The sequence below is a fragment of the Solenopsis invicta genome, chromosome 11 (genome assembly GCF_016802725.1).
Source record: "Solenopsis invicta isolate M01_SB chromosome 11, UNIL_Sinv_3.0, whole genome shotgun sequence".
Lineage (NCBI taxonomy): Eukaryota > Metazoa > Arthropoda > Insecta > Hymenoptera > Formicidae > Solenopsis > Solenopsis invicta.
Genome location: NC_052674.1, coordinates 3,787,742 through 3,804,449, shown reverse-complemented (window position 1 = coordinate 3,804,449; position 16,708 = coordinate 3,787,742). Strand labels below are relative to the sequence as shown.

The window sequence follows — 16,708 nt, the reverse complement described above, 5'->3', positions numbered from 1 at the left end:
CGTTTGTGAAACAGGCATCGTGTGATTGTCGCGTGGCTTTGTCAAAATTTCGCGTGCGCGTGTTTGATCGGATATTTCTTTCGTGCAGTGGAATATCGCGTTTGCCAAATGAAACGCCTCTAGTCGTCGTGCGATCGTGTTAGACAAGATTTTTGATCGAGAGTGTGTTTCGTTTCTACGCATCATATCTACGTGTGTATTCGGACGATTCTCGTTGCTGTCTTGCCTGATGTGACGCGCCGGCTGTTTGTTTCTCCTTGACTCGTCATATTTGTTGTTGTTTAGTCGGGCGTGCCGTACTTTTTGCGTTCTTCAAGCGCATGTATGCGCTGTTGAAAGTTATATTCGCCACTTGCGAATGTAGCAGCGGACGATTGTAGTAACATGCGAATCGTTTAGTATGATGTGTAGAAACAATCACGTTTATAAGTTCCGTTAGCACTAGTTACAAGCTGAATTCTCGCGTGTGTTTTGCATGTTATTCGCGTACGTATGTGATGTGTTAGGTCGATATTACATACAAATGTTTTAAGCATGTTGATTGTAGAATAAAGAAATTCTGGAGTCTCTTTTATTTTATAGCCACGCTTAAAAATTTGTACGAATAATATAATAATCCCTTTCCGCGCAACGGCAGTGCCGAATAAATTATCAGACGGTGTGATTAATATGCGGTTCAAGGATAATTCGAAGGGGTGAGCGTAGTATTTTATTAATGTATCTCTACATGATTCTTGCGATTGTATTCTCACAATTGAGTAAAAATAATAAAAAAAGTATTTGTATATATGTTTGTTAAAATTTAATAAAATATAATATGTTTACAATATTTATGTTATTCTGTAAATAATCATTATGAAAATTCTTTATATTTATGAATAATTTATTTTTATTATATTTTCAGAATCAACAAGAAAGGAAATACAGCAGCAACTGTAACCGCAACAACAACAACCGAGTGAGTAAATTACTTAAGCAATTTGTTTTAATAATCCAATTCGCTATTATGTTCTTATTGTTCGATTATTCCTCTGTTTGAAAATAAATTTGGTTACTGCCAGTAAAAGTAATGCAATTGACAAAAGTGAAAATTACTGGCGCTTTATTTCTTCCACCAGCAAAACCAATAGATGATCTCAAAATCACTGTAACATTAAAGAGGAATTCTAAAAGCAATATGATAATCGGAGTAAATTTACGCAAAGACAATCTAATATGAAGAATTTATGCCGTTCTACAACAAGAAGAGGCAATATTAGATTTCATAATAAATGTTGCTGGAAATTATACGTTAAAAGCAATTCAAATTCATTACACAGTCTTGCGCTTAGCTGGAAACGTAGTAATTTGCATATTTCTCTCTGTAAGATTATTCGTCTCATCACTGAATACGTCACACAGTTAGTTGAGCGCAGGACAACGTCACAGTTTCGAAATTTACATTTTATTGCATTAGCAAGCATCACAACGTAACGTCGTCGTCCAAATGTTACTTCAATTTTTCTACAGTTTTCTAGTAACAAATATACATCAGTCTTTATTTATTTAGCATTAAATATTAGAAAAGTTTATATCCTTTTGCGTTGTGACATGATATTTTTCACAGAGATTTAATTTGACTAAGTGAAACGCGATCCCACTGTTGAGACAGACCACAGCGAAATTACCATAGCCAAGCAAACTTGGTGGAAAGTTTCTAGTAGAAAGCAATAACCGACTGTCCTGTGAGAACGTTGCAACGCAAATGTATTCATTTGAAATCTCAGCGCGGCAATGTTCCCCTTTTTAAAGATTCACTTAATTAACCACGAAGACACAAAAGGGAGAAGCTAATAAACCACGTTGTTCAAATTTTCTGACGTTTATAAGGCAATAAAAAAATTCAAACTATACTTTTTTGGAAACATATAGCTAATAATTTTTAGAATTTATTTAAAAAAAATAAATAAATCTGTACATCTTTGGCAGTCACAAAGCAAAAAATAATTTACCATTATTTATTTAGAAACAATGCGACATGTTTTTTTTTTATTATTATCGTCTATTTATATTCGTAATCACTTTCATTGCCAGTCAACAAGTAACTAGGTAACAGATAACTACGACAATGAAAGACATGCCTTTTACACACGTTAGCCTCATGTTTTCTAGACTGTTTCTTTTTTAAGCTGTCTTTAGCAATGTTCGAAAGTCTCGAGGATTTCTTTCTTGATATTACTGATGTGAGCATCGATTGAAGAGGCTAACTACGTGTCGAGTAGCAACTAATGGAATTGATGCATCCTGTAATCGATCGTTGCAACTGCGTCGCTCGATTATGTATTTTTCTGTATTATTTCATTTGTTGCCGAATGACGGAATTGATAATTTACATCGGTGTTCTAAAGTTGTGACTTTAAACTTCTTTTTTTTTCCTTGAAAGAGATACATTTTTATGAAATTTTAGTATCTAGAGAAATTTTTGCAATTTTACTTTTAAATTGAAATTCAATCCTTTTCTGACAAAATTGTTTTTTGTTTATTTCTGATAATGCATAATGTCGACAATCGATTATATAGCGATAAATATGGCATACACGTCAATGTATATTGTAACTAATAACTTAACATCAACTCCTTTGTGCAAAGTTTCATAATATACATTATTTAATTTACAAAATTCTATCTAAACTATGTATATACATACATAATTCATAACAATAACCATACGCCTCATAGTTTTAAATTATGTATTTAATCACGTTTCGAATTTTATACTTCCTGTGAACTAGATTTGTGTATTGCAAACAGATTATTTTATGCTATTTAATTTATATAATTTATTTTATTTACTTTCTCAAACTTAATATTAAAAACACAAGTGGCTTTTCTTTGTGCTTGTGTGATTGTAAACAACGTTAAAAAGTGCATATAATAAAATAAATTTATTATTTTAACAATTGTTCTAATCTCAAATTTTGCTCTATCTAAAATTTTGAATAAAAATCCTGAAAAATTCTCCAAAAAATTTTTTACAAAATTTGAAATTAAAATACAGGATGTTAATTTCAAGTCGAGGAAAAAGATCGAAATTCCAGATAAGATTAGAAAAATTTTTTAAATTAAAATTAAAATTAAAACAATTTATTTTCAAATGTAAACACTTTGTGATGTAATGGTTTATGGTAATTAAAGAAATCATCTTATCCGCAATATTCATTTTGCAGAGAAGTATATTTTATAATTAATATACATATATATGTATGTATAGATATAATTTTAGAAATTTCAAAATAGAAAAGAATATTGCAGCGCAAAGCTCGAATTAGAAATATCTTTACTGCAGCCTGACAATAACTTGATGAATATCAATTTATTGTAGCATTAGATATAGCTGATCTATTTAAGGAAACTTCAGATATTCACGCTTCTCAAGCTGTAGATATCGATGTGCAATGCTGTTTAAAATACAATTCGATTGTGCAACTCAGCGTATAATATTTAAAGGCCCTCAACACCGACATGTATGTACATACATGAATGTCTTTCAGAAATGTCGAGGATATTGGATGCGCCCGTGCTAAAACGAGACTTGTCTCATTATAGATTCTGTACATTTCTATTTAGGGTTTTACTATAATAATACCGTAATCATAAACTTGCGACAAAGTTTCAGTAAATACTTTTTTAATGAAAGTATAATAATGCAAGCTACCGAGAAAATTTATGCGCTGTGACAATACGACGAGTTGTTTTAAATTAAAATATATTCATTTTTACTCAAGTTATTATAAAATATTCTGTTACTTTGAAAGAAATAATTTCTTTTATCACAAGTATTTGAACTTATTAAAAGACGTAAATTGATTGAACTTTATTTAAATATAATGTCAAATTATAATTAATGACGTAAAAGTATTTCCAATAGATGTTTCACAAAATCTTCTTAACAGTAAAGACATTTCCTGCATCTTTGATGCAAACATCTGGCTTTGCGTAAGCCGCTTAGAATTTATTGCGCGTGCATGTTCCCGCTTTCGATATAAGCACACGCACCGGAAGCGTAGCATACGAGATACGGATTTAAACAAATACGGCAGCGGTAACTCTGATATATCGGTGGATTAGGAATTTGGCGGCGCCATTGGAACAGGATTTTCCTTGCCTCTAACAGAATCCCTCGGCAAGGAAATTCTGCTGTCGTAAAACTCGTGCAATCCAAGAGATGGGCCGCCACAATGACGAACTTCTAACTGCGTCTTACGTTCAGAAAACGACCGTCCGCCATTTGCTGTCGCGAAGTTTTTTTTTTTTATGGTAAACCGTTACCCCATTTTATGTAGCCGCGTTAGTACTGTCGCGTAGCAACTGCAGTAATGATCTAGAGATGGGATTTTATGGGACGAGAACTCTTCCAAATTACTTGGAAGGAATGTTCTGTTACAAGAAATTGCCTAAGTTTCGCACAATTTTTATTATAAATCTAAAAATTTAATTTAGTTTTTTTTTAAATAGAGTTGCGATCAAAATATAAAGTAATTTTAAAAAACATAGTAATTAAATTAAGTCTGATAATTACTAGATTAAAGTAAATTATTGCAACATAAACATCTTTTAAATTTTAATAAGGATGTTATACCTGCAACGCAATGAATATTTTATGTAGTATAATATTAAGAAATATATTTTGTTAAAAAAAAGTTTATCATACATATATTTTTAGAATATATATGTAACGTCGAGATCCTAAGCCAGGTACTCGACGTTTTGGACAAGAATGTGAGTATGTGAGATTTACAGTGTCTTTTGTCCACCTGATAAACGGTACTGAATCCTCGCGAGATTCTCACATAATAGAGTACGCGCATTGTGTCGAGCACAATGACGATCTCGTCTGGACATCTCAAAAACGAGGCTTTGTCTTTGGCAGTTGAACGGAATTTGTGAACAGATGACGAGAAAAAGCATTTGTTAAATAATGCAGTAGTACACGTTCATAATGCTTCGAAAGTATTTTATAGTTATGGGGCGTTATCTCATTGACTTGTACTAATTGTGCTAGTTAATGCACTGCAATAATTATTATTAAAGATTGTAAATTACTAATTGTAGAATAATTTGATTAGAATAATTTGTCAGATTTGTAATAAAACTACTGTCCTATAAAAATCGTACACAAATAGAATAATAGAATGTTAATTGACTAAATTATTTCAATGCAAAGATTTACAATAACACGATGCAAAATAATGGTCAAGTGATATATCTGTAATACTATCCTATACATAAGTAAAGTCGCTGTATGTTCTGCGATTTCCGTTTCTTTGTTGTCGACTTACGTTTCTCTGTTGTCCCTTATGATCTCATGAGCACGAAAGGATTTCGAGATAAGTCGACGAAGCGTCGACGCTTTAGAGATATCGCGACTATTTACACATGATAACTTACGTGTTTCTTCTCTAATCATTACATGACTTTAAAACAGAAATTATTTTATTGTGTAAGCGAATATTTCACATTTTTGAACATTGCAGTTATTTTTCAGTTCAGTTTGATGTTATTGCTAATTTTATGACAATCAAAGAGATATATGTTATGAAAACATTTGTTTCGTAAAGACCCAAAATAAATATCAACTCGGACTTTAATATTATGCAAATCTTTTGACGCGATAAGCGACTTATATAATGCATAACAGTGTGGCACTAATATCACAGAAACGTTACAGAAACACGTTAGCTTCACTCAGGTCTTAAAGCCGCATTTCATCTTGACATTTTAGCTTCTGAGAATTTCTGTTGAAAATATATTTTCGTCCCAGTGACGTGCCAACAAAAATCATCACAGATGAATGCGAATTGTATCCGATGCGTTCAAATTGCAGGTGTTTGTAAATGTCAGAATAGTAGCCGTCAGAAGTTTTCTGCGCGGAGAAACTTTTCGTTTGGGGGAATACTTCAGGAAAGTTTGATGTAGCAAGGAGAATGCATCAGTGGAAGTGTTACAGAATTTATGAAGTCTCGACAATGTGACCTGATGCTATCCTCGTAAAGTCCTTTCTTGTAGGAGCCTCTCACTTTTTCCCCCAGACTTCCGCGCTGTTTCTTCTTCCTACATAATGATGGGGTTGGAAAAACCGCCCGCAATTGGCAGAAGATCGATTACAATAGGTGGGGCTAAGTACCACCCCTGGGAAATTACAGAAATTCCTGACAGCAAAAATTGAATTCGACTTCGTCTCTGATGAGCATTGGATTTATGTAAAAAATCGACAGCGATACCACAAGAAATTCCTGTGGGATGATGGGCGTTCCTAATAAAATATATCCGATCGATAGAGAGTGAAGTTAGTATCGTATCTACGTTAAATTCTCGTGTTATTTTTCTCTTAAAGAATATGTGTTACACCTCAAAATATTGCAAAAAATATAAAGTTTTATATAATTTTTTATTATTACGTGTACTATTGAATATTTGTGCAAAATTTGAGTGCAATTTTTTTATTTGTTTGCTAGGCAAAACATCCTTAACTAGACACTGTTGCTATTACTTTTTTTATTTGCTGTGGCAAATAAATAAATGTCATGAGTGAAAGTATCAAATATCTAAATGTCGTGAAAATAATATTGATGGCACAGTTGTAACACGTCAGTTGTTATTAACGATATCTACGGTTTCGATATCTGCGGTTTCGGATGTGGTTTTGGATTTTGTAACTACTTTATCACCGTCAATACCCAACACCCATCCGAATTCGTTTATGCCACGATAAAACCGCCTGATTTCTTATGCATTTCGTTCAAAACGTTTGTCTGACAATAAAACAATGATGTACGAATCTTAAGTAAAACTAACGCTTATTGCATAACACACATGGAACAAATCTTATTTCATTTATTTTACAATTTATTGTAAAATAAATAAATAAAATAAATAATGAAGTTACCTATTTTTCGACTATTTATCTTTTATTCGATTCTTTCTTGTTTGTTGCCTTTTTTATATTTGCTGTACTATTTTCAATTGAGTTTTGAGCACAAAATTAAAAATTACGTAAAAAGTTAAATTATTAAATAACAAATGTATAAAAGATAAAAAAGTAGATAATAAAATAATAGTACAAATAATAACTCATACTACAATATCATACAAATGAATTTTTCAGTTTATATCACAAATAGAAATAATATCACAAGATATGTAATAACTCTATCTTTGATCATTTTTAATTCTATTATTTTAATTTAAAATTACTAAACATATACAACATTATTTAATTATTACAAAATTTGTAGTGAAAATGGATTTCCGTTCTCAAAGTCAATTTTCGCGCCTATTGTCCTTATAATTTGTTATTAATTTTCCAATATCTGCATACAATATAGAATAATGTCCATTTTCAATACTGAGATTAGGCTTCTCACACCCTCAGTCTTTCCATTATGGTCGTTCTCATCGTTCACGGAAATCTGTTTACCCGAGTCACCGCGACGCGCTTGGCACACCTCCTCGGCTTTTCCAAGTTTGCTCGGGCTAAGCTGCCAAATTGGCCGCCATTACTCATGCGTGAATTGCGAAAATAAAGCGAGGAGAAACAACAATAACGAAAGAGCAACTACGGATAGGGAAAAACTGAACAAGAAAGGAGAATAAAAAGTTAATGTCGCCGTAGCTAAAGTTAAATTATCGATGATATATGTGTTATACATTTACACTTAATCCGCGAATAGTTATTGAATTGTTTTTTTATTACGTAAACGATCACTTGGAGTGATTTTTATCACCCAATTAAAAATCATTATTAACTATAATAAATGCATATTGCATATTATTGTAATTTATTAATATTTAAAAATATTGTGTGTATTGATTTAATGAATATTTTCTGAAAAAAGGAGAAACTGAGAAAATGTTAAATAAATGAAAGAAGTACATTAAGCAGCTTATTATGAAAGTATTACTAAAAAAATGAAGAAATTAGTAAATAAAACTTTTACATTGCGGGGTTTTATTGGGATTATAATTTAAAAATTTATAACGAACAGACTCATTAGAAGTTTCAGACTCAAAAGAAAAACGAAATATACATAATATCAAAATATCCATTTTATAGCATTTTAAAATAATAGTCGCTTTACAAAGTTATTTATATTTGTATCTGTTTTTACAGAATTATTAAAAATATTTTATTTTTATATATTTTATTTGTTTATTATATCATATATATTATATATAAATATAAAAATTATTTGAAAAATATTTTTTAACAGAAATAAACATTTATAAAAGCACGGTTTAAATTTTTATATTGTGTAAACATAAAAGGTTATTGATAGCTTTTAATACTTTTTAATTCAAACCTTATTCAAACTTATTAATATTTCAAATTCATAATATTAACCATGCTTGCTTGATTTTTTTAACGTAAATGATCACCTACAGTGTTTTCTATACTCCAGATAGAGTTTCAACAAATCGGTATTGTGAATACGAATCATAACTTGTGTCTACTGTACAAATTGAGTCTCGGAATCTTCGGTTGAAAGGTATATATGGATTTTGGATCAGTAAAACAATTTGCCGCGACGTGAGCCACATATCTCCGATGCTAGAATGTAAAAAACATCCCAGCAGTGGGATTCTGTAACTCTTAACGACAGTATCGATATCGTTATGTTGTTACGCAGATTTTGTAGATGATAAAAAAAAACTACACAACGATATATACTATAATGAAACTGACACTATCGTTAAGAGTTACAGAATTCCGCTACAGGTAACTGTTCTCGGATTAAAAATTTGTGCAAACAATGTAACATGCAAACGAAAGTAACAAGTTTCGTCAGCGTCGACATATAAAGTAACTCTTTTCTCTATAGAAATAAAGAAGCTGTCAAACATTGTGGTCGTTCATAATATCGACGTAACTTTCGTAAAACGCAACATTTTCTCGCGTTGGAATCGATCGCGCTAGCTTATAGAAGATACAAATCATGTATCACGCTGGAACGCGAAAATGCACGCGGGCGTATTGGATATGCATTTGTGACGGGACATGCACTTTTGTGTTACTGCACTACGTCATCTCTCTACGGGTCGGCAGCTTACCGCGTGTTACTACGATTTCTTCCTTCTCTCAGTTTGCGTCTATTCTTATATTTTCAAGTGAACGTCGCTGAAAACGCCTTCTCTTTTACTTTAGTTCCTTCTAGTGGCATTTCTGCGCCAATACTAATGAAACTTTCCACGTTTGACTATATTCTAGCGCGAAACTCTACCGCAACTTTTATTGAAGCGGTTAAAATAGACTTTACTAATATTTTACTATATTATGCACGTGTACTCGCAGAGTTACATCATCGCATGGAATAAAATAACGCCGCGTACTAACAATTCGCAATAAACGGACCGCCGTAAGTAGAAGCATCTCGTACCGCAACGACTGCAGTAATAATGTCCGCCAATGGGCGGACAACAAAGCCGCGTCTAGCTCTCGGCGCTGCTGCCAAAAATTTTGGTTTTTCTTTTGTTAGAACTGCATTGTGCAACGTGATTCAGGAGAATGCATTTGAAAATGAATGAATTTGAAAAATATGCGCGCGTGGCTTCTCTATCTAATAATTTATCTTACGAGAAGAGTTTCGTGAGAGATCGAAAACTACGACTACCGTGCAATTAAGCTCCCTATTATTTATTACCCTGCGAAATGCATTCTCCGACACGCAAGAGGAATGAGATTCGAACATGCATAAAACATTGCGCATATTTTTTATTCACGACGTCGCTCCTACGTCGGTATCGCTTCTTACGTCATTTTACACACCCGCCGGTGTTTCGAACATTTTTATGTGCAACGAGGTGTGTATTCGAAGATACTCGTTCGATGGGAACTTTGATATTTCTGCTGGCGTAGCTTCAATAAATTCGGTCTTAGCAAACTCGCGTCTGGTTAATATCTTTTTGCTGTATGAGCTCCAGCGCGTGCGAATTTTTAATAAAACCGCGCATTCACCGAACCGCAGCTATATTATTTCGTAAAACATCTACCTGAGAATATCGTCCGGCTCTCTTGAACATAAGCAACGGAAAATACACTACCTCCGGAGACCGGTATGAGATGCAGCTGAAACAACAAAAGCGCGATTACGAAAAAGATAGTATATATACAGTTACCTTAGGCGAGAATTATAATAACATGTGATCTGAAAAACTTCGAAATATTTGATTAGATTTTCCGGGTGAGCGATATTCGAGAAAATATTTTCTACGAAATGTAAACTATATCGCTGCGCGTATGACTGTTGGCCATACTTTAAAAACAGTCTGGGAATCTAAAAACAAAAATATCAACAGTTTACAATATTTGGTACGTTGATATTCGAAATATACTGATATAAAAATCTGCGGCTAATTTGTTTCTACTGTATTAATTTAAATATCCAAATGATTTCTTCTTTTCAACTTTTAGATCAACATATTCGTCTAAATATTCCTTTATACGTTTTTATTTTGCGTAAGAATCTTTTCTGATTTAATCTAGAAGTGAAATAGAAGTGCGAACAGATTCATAAATTGATTTAGCACGTGTTATATGCGTAGGAAGTAAAAAAGGACGTTCCTAACGGCAGTAACAATAACGTGGTTATTACATGGCGCGTCCTCGGATAATCAAACAAAAAACGAAAGTACAGGGAAAAAGTTTCTTCCCGCGCCGTTGGTTGCGAAACGCGGCTTCGCTCGCAAAACTTTATTATCGGGTCGCCATCGTCGTCGCGAAAAAAGAGAAGACAGAACGATAGAGCGTATCCGCCACATCACGGAAGTGTGCGCGGTCGCTTTGTTTTCAGTGTTCCCCAGGATCATGGAAAAGTTTGCCAGAGTTGTTGAGGATGTGTCGTATATGCATGTATAAAATGGCTCAATGAAAAGCTAATATGTGTGTGACCTCACTGCAATATTGGAAAAAAGAAATTGAATCGATATCAATTAAAAGTTCATTTTAATCATCATGATTTTCAGCTTAATAAGAATAGTAATTCAATAGAAAGTAGTTTCATAAATTTTTAATTAACACTTTTATCTAAGAGTAGAGAAAAGCAGGGAATAAAATTGCTTATATCTAGTAATATGTCTCTGTGCAAAGGATAAAAGTTTTCTGACAATTACGGCCGCAAAATTTAGACAGTTGTGTAATAATTGCATTAATTATACAATTGTTATTTCTAAACATTGTCAAGTTTATAAACCACTAACCGTTAGCTGAAGCTTTTCCTTGCAACGCCTTTTATTAATTAGATACAGGTGAAAATTTCCCATAAGCTGGATTAATGAGGGGATCCTGAGGGCTGAACGTATAAAAATAATAATACACAGATCTCGCACACGAGGAAACGAGGGATTACGTTAGCGCGATGAAATGGCGGTACTTCGTGCGAACATGAATCATAGAGGGAGGGGTGCCGAAAAGATAGGGTGGTTGTAAGACTGATCGGATAGGAAATAACATCAGAGGGGTGAAGTGTATGAGAGCATTCAGAGCTAGATTTTTTTTTATGAAGGCCACAGACAGAGACAAAGAGGCTACCAAAATGTGTGAAAGGAAGCGCAAAGTCAAGATTTATGACTTCGTACCAACATCGATACGAGACCATAAATCAGTTATCATCTGACTTCTGTTCTTCATATCCATATTTCGTCTACTTCAGCAGGATTCTCAAGTCATAAATCAGCTGTCTGCAACGTCTTATAAACCATAATTTATTAATGATAAAATCATGAAACACGAAATGCACTTTGCAAAAATAATTTTCAATGAGCGCGCTCTAATTTTATCAATATGACACAGCAATATATGGAAATCTCAAGATATACAAAAAAGTTACTTACAAGCACTCTTCTTGATTTCCCACGAAGAAAAGATTTTACATTTATATTAAAGTCGATTCTTGTTAACATTTTTAATATACTCGAGTATTAATTTAATATAATATAATTGTGTTATTTGAATATTTTGAGTTAAATTAATATTCAACATTTCTTAGTGTTAAAATAACATATTTTATGAATAAATAAATAAATCACGTTATGTACGGTACGAGAATAAACAATAGTATCTTTTTAATGTTTTTTTTTTCATAAAAAGAAATTAGTTTCAAATTGAAATATGTTGATAAAAAAGCGGAATACGTATTGGAGTATAATACTCCAATATGGAGAAGGGGTCAATATGACAACGTATGGTTCTTCGTATCCGTCACAGTTTACAATGGTTTATGTTCTGTCACGTCACTCACCGTAACACTACGTGATTGTGCTAATGTCTGTGAGTCAGGCGAGTACACGCACGTACCTGACACAATTACATGCGCGAATATGAACGTCGCACTGCGTATGCGTCGCAGTTACGAGAACGTCACGAACGGGAACGAATACGTCACAGTTCCAAATAATTGACCATCGTTCTCTTCATCCCTTCTCTCAAACAGATATTTTGTTGCAATTAAAAAGAATTTTTAATCTCTTTTTCAATAATATCACAACAAAATGTTTCGAAACGAGCATGAATTTTTTCAAGTTTCGTGAGCATAAAATTGGACAATTAATTTTAACAAAATAATTTGTTTTAAGTAAAATAAAAAATTAGTTAGCGAGTTTCTTTTCATCAAGAAACTTCATCGAAGATTTAGATACAGATTTTTTTCATAATACTGCACTTCTTAAGATAGTATCCTGCATAAAAGCTGCGAGTGAACGTATTGTTGCATCACGTTCCTTTTAATATGATAGTTTTTGCTTCATTTGAATCCGTTGGCTGCCACATCGAAGTGTTCGATAATGTAACGTTGAGGATAATATTCCGAAGTTTTCTCTCTCAACCAAAGTATACGCGGGAAAATAAAGTAACGAGCGAACTTTATCACAGACGAATAACTTTTTTTATACTCATGATGGATCGCTAAATTAATATCACTTCGTTATTTTGCGGATGAGAAGTATTCATGAGACGCTACAGGAACGACAGTAAAATGAAGTTTGAAAGTCGTACGAATAGCGTAGAATAATTACGAGCGAATGAAAAATTCACGAGCGTCCGATTGCATAAGACAAAAAAAAATATTATTTCGCCAAACGCAGGCATATTTATAAGTCTCATTTGAGACTTATAAATATGTGAATACGTGAATATTCGGTTTACGTCGTCGGAATTAACAATTCGATTCTGCGATATCGAAAAAGTTTAATAAGCGAACTGCATCGAAATGCTTGGAAATTAATTCCGTATATTGCACGAGAGCATTCGCTATCTGGTCAAGAATTAGAATATTCTAAGACGGATGAAACGAATACTAAGACGTATTGGTCAAGTCCTTTTAGGGTGCCGAAATTAATCCGTTGCTATGCACAACGATTTCGGATTACTCGGATCCTAGATAGATTTAGCTAGAAACCGTCAGTCCGTGAAATGGATCTTAACGATTCCTAAATGAATTTGCATCGGGTACCTGATACGAGGAGCCGGCTTAAAACGTATCGGGTTACCCGTTGCTAAAATTCTCGTTTCAACAACAGCATGCGTACAGCAGAGTAGAAGCGTCCGCTAATGAAACGCACAATTAACTGTTATCGCCGTCGTGCATCCTGGAACTTCGCTAATCGAATTTTCGTACGATTACGCGCATTTTCCCGTTCAATGCAAAACGCACATTAACCCTTCCCGTTAAGCAAATTACGCAATTGGCCGCTTGCCCTGTCACTGATGATCAATCGCATGACATTCGATAGTCATTGATTAATTCGAATTAAATTGATGAAACCCGTGATTATGTAGAACATATCTGTAACAAATGTGTGCATATTAAACTACGATTGTTGTGTAATACAATGTAATTGGAGCAATAATAAAATTCATTATTAGATTACAAAAACTCGAACGCTCCGATGCACATGTACGTTACAAAATTGAAGCTTTGGAAAATTAATGAAGGTTCTGCGGGCTGTGTGCGAAAAGTAATTCACGCAGATGCCTGTTCTCATAAGAAATGGTCGAACGGGAGAGGCGCGTCTATTCATGCCGCGAGTTGGACCGATCTACAAATGGAAGATGAATGCAAGTCGCGCTGAATGGTAAACGATGTAACAGTAGGGAGATGAGACTAAAGCAGTAGTTGACGCGGAGAGTTCGATTTACTTCACGCGACGAGCAATTTGACGGAGTGCGCCATAAAGGGAAGTACCTCGAGTTTAAGAGAAGGCGTTCTTGCTAGTGCAATTTTGATAATAGCGATCCCTACGACATCGGATATCATTGTCGATCAGGCTATCTAGGCTATAAAGAATGTGTACAGAGAACGCCAAAGAGACAGTTTCAACAATAAATGACGCCTCCGTGATTTAGAACCGCTAATGTGTTTACCTAAATTTTTTAAAAGAATTCTATGAGAAGCTCTGGATTTTCTAGGAATTTTATTCCAAATTTCAGGTAGCATTAGAGAATTTACATACAGCTACAAAGAAAAACCTGCACTGTCTTGATTATTAAATTGAGAAAATGCTGAAAAGAAATAATATAAATTAATTGGCGATAAATTATGTAACGATGTCTGAAATACACGAATCTAATTTATCGAAAATACAAAATTTGAAAGATGATTAAACAATGTTCAGTTTAGAATCCTGCATTAATTTTATTGTCAATTTTTTTTTCTAAAAAATTGCGAGTTACAAAAATTACGTAAATATACATTGATGCCTTATTTATAATTATCAACAATTTACATTAAGTGTTAAGAAAAAATCATGATCAAGATCATCATCAAGATCATTGGAGAAATTTTGTCACAGACAGAAATAGAATTTAAATTTAAAAATAAAATTCTAAAAATTTCCCTCAAAATGAACAAAATTCCACAAGATCCATTATTTTCAATGGCAAAACAGAAAATTCCAAGTTTTCCCGGTTTTTTTCTGACAAAAATAAAATATTAATTGTAGCAACGAGATAGTACATTTCTTGGCTTCTGTGGGTTTTTAATTACAGACTAACAGAATACGGATTAATAAATTACGTCACACGAGTAATTTTATTTAGAAATTATAAAGTCCATTTCTTATATCAAATGTACATATATAATTAACTTATTTTTAATGTCTTTCTTTATCTTCTGATAATAATCTGGGTTTAAAAAAAATTTTTAAATAACGAGAAAAAATTTTATTCGATATGAAGAAAAATATTGGGAAAAAGAAATAACGGCGTAATAAACAAATAGTCAGTTTTAATCATTTTAAGAGAAGTATCACGGATATAATCACACATTAATCCTCGTTCTGAGCCTCTCATGCACCAGTTTAATACGTACTCTAGGCGCATATTGATTGCAGGAGCTTAACAATGGACGCGTCGGTTTGCAGTCGCTGTTCCATTTATGCCAATTTCCCCTGAAGCAGTTCCAAGCCGCTTCGTTACTGCTCATTGAGTGTATTCCAGCAATCTTATTAGTCGAACCTTAGTCGACGCGCCGGTGGACCAACTGAAACGCTTTGATAATTCTGGGTGGCTTTCGCTGCACATGCCTCGATTTTGCATCTACCAATGCAATTACAGTCTCGCTATTACTATGTCATATTATTTTAAAAATTTCAAATTTATCTTTTATCTTTATTCGTATCTCATGCATGCGAGTTGTGATGATATAAATTTTAATTTTAAATAATGGCATCGTGCATGATAAAGTACAGCTGCAATTCAGAAATATCAAAAATAAAAATTTATCCAGAAAAATCTGTTCCGCTTCTTTTATATAGCGAAGTTTAATCAAACGACAGAGACAGGAGATAATTTATCTCGTGCAGCACGCCGAGAATTTCGCAATTTCACGATACAAGTGTAAACAAGAATGACAAAATATTTTTATAAAATACGAAGGAAGTCTTACGAATATCCAGTGCTCGTGCGACCCATTTTTCTCCAGCAGTGTCACATCCGAATTTTTTACAACACCCATGCAACCTCGGAGCTGTTTGCGGCCGCTTAAATACGTGACTTCGTGCCGCGAATAACTGATACGGCGGAAACCGAGGAGTAAAATATTTTTGCATGAGTGTCGGACAATGACGTCATTCCAGAAACTAATTTCAGCCCCTCCCAAATCGTTTCCGAATCCCGTTCCTCTCCTCTCCCCCCCTCCCCTCTAAATCTGCAAATGGATAAAAAATAAAAATAATTCTTTCTCTCTTTTTGTTCGAAAAACGGAAGCGGATTATATTAAAATCCGCCTTAAAACCGTGATACTTTAAATCCCGATTTACAAAAGTGACTACAGTTTCAATAACTTCCTTTTACTCTATAGAATGATCAGCCCTACAATTTTCAAATAATGATGAAGTGTACAAAGAAATGTTTAATGTTACATAAAACAGAGTACACGTATTAATTAATGCAACGTTTATTTTTGATATACAATAATACACTTCATAATTTCTGTTCATTCAAAATTAACTAACAATAACGGCTATTAAAATAAAGGTTTTAATATGCCAATGTACGCGTTCGCGGCCGTGCAATTTTTATGAAGCGTAGCAAATTTTTTATCACAAAAACAAAGTAAAAAGGTGAAACATAAGGATTTTAATCACATGCGATAAAGGGGATTACGAACTCCTATATAAAATTACGAACAGAATGATAAAGGGACTCGGAATAATACGCCGCTGCGGCAGATTTTCGAAC

General features: G+C 33.4%; 1 protein-coding gene across 2 annotated transcripts in view; it reads right to left on the bottom strand.

Moving 5' to 3' along the window:
• The window catches only part of LOC105194654, a 132,770-nt gene that overhangs the window by 39,196 nt on the left and 76,866 nt on the right, over positions 1–16,708 (bottom strand). The window contains exon 1 of one of the 2 annotated variants that reach the window (XM_039455003.1): positions 9,088–9,297. The exons of the other annotated variant lie outside the window; for it this stretch is intronic. The gene's annotated coding sequence lies outside the window, so the exon portion shown is untranslated. Of the gene's footprint in view, positions 1–9,087; positions 9,298–16,708 lie in introns of those variants that run through there. 2 annotated transcript variants of the gene reach the window in all.